Raw genomic sequence first — 458 nt, 5'->3', positions numbered from 1 at the left:
CCGGAAGTGAAAATCTTCCACAATGATGACTTGCCTCTAAAATGTGACTTTTTGCAATGATTGACTATGCTTTGATGACCAGAGTATTAGTCATACGCGTTATTTTTTCTTTACAATAACACAATCTTATAAATTAATTTACACGATGAAGGAGATCTTCATATAATCGCAAACTACACTAGCTATCAGCAGCGCCGCTGGTGTAGTGGTATCATGGAAGATTCCCATTCTTTCGACCCGGGTTCGATTCCCGGGCGGCGCACTGATTTTGCTATCTTGACACAGAAATGACTTTTTTTAATTTACACGATGAAGGAGATCTTCATATAATTATGTCAATTTCCATCACCCGAAGAATGAGCACAATATACAAATAATAGTACATGCACAAGACACATGCATACTTGGCAAAGTAACAACAGCGAGTTTACTTGGTTAGTCATCGTCAGAAAAACTGT

At 38.0% G+C, this 458-nt stretch overlaps 1 non-coding gene across 1 annotated transcript; it reads left to right on the top strand.

Annotated features, from left to right (window-relative positions):
• The first annotated feature begins 191 nt into the window (after positions 1–191).
• Positions 192–262, top strand: trnag-ccc (transfer RNA glycine (anticodon CCC)). Its single transcript has one exon. It is a non-coding gene; the product is annotated as a tRNA-Gly (tRNA).
• The last annotated feature ends 196 nt before the right edge of the window (positions 263–458 follow it).

This window comes from Oncorhynchus clarkii, chromosome 20 (assembly GCF_045791955.1).
Source record: "Oncorhynchus clarkii lewisi isolate Uvic-CL-2024 chromosome 20, UVic_Ocla_1.0, whole genome shotgun sequence".
In the NCBI taxonomy this organism is placed as follows: Eukaryota; Metazoa; Chordata; class Actinopteri; order Salmoniformes; family Salmonidae; genus Oncorhynchus; species Oncorhynchus clarkii.
The sequence above is the reverse complement of the archived record's forward strand: the minus strand, read 5'-3'. Positions and strand labels throughout refer to the sequence as shown.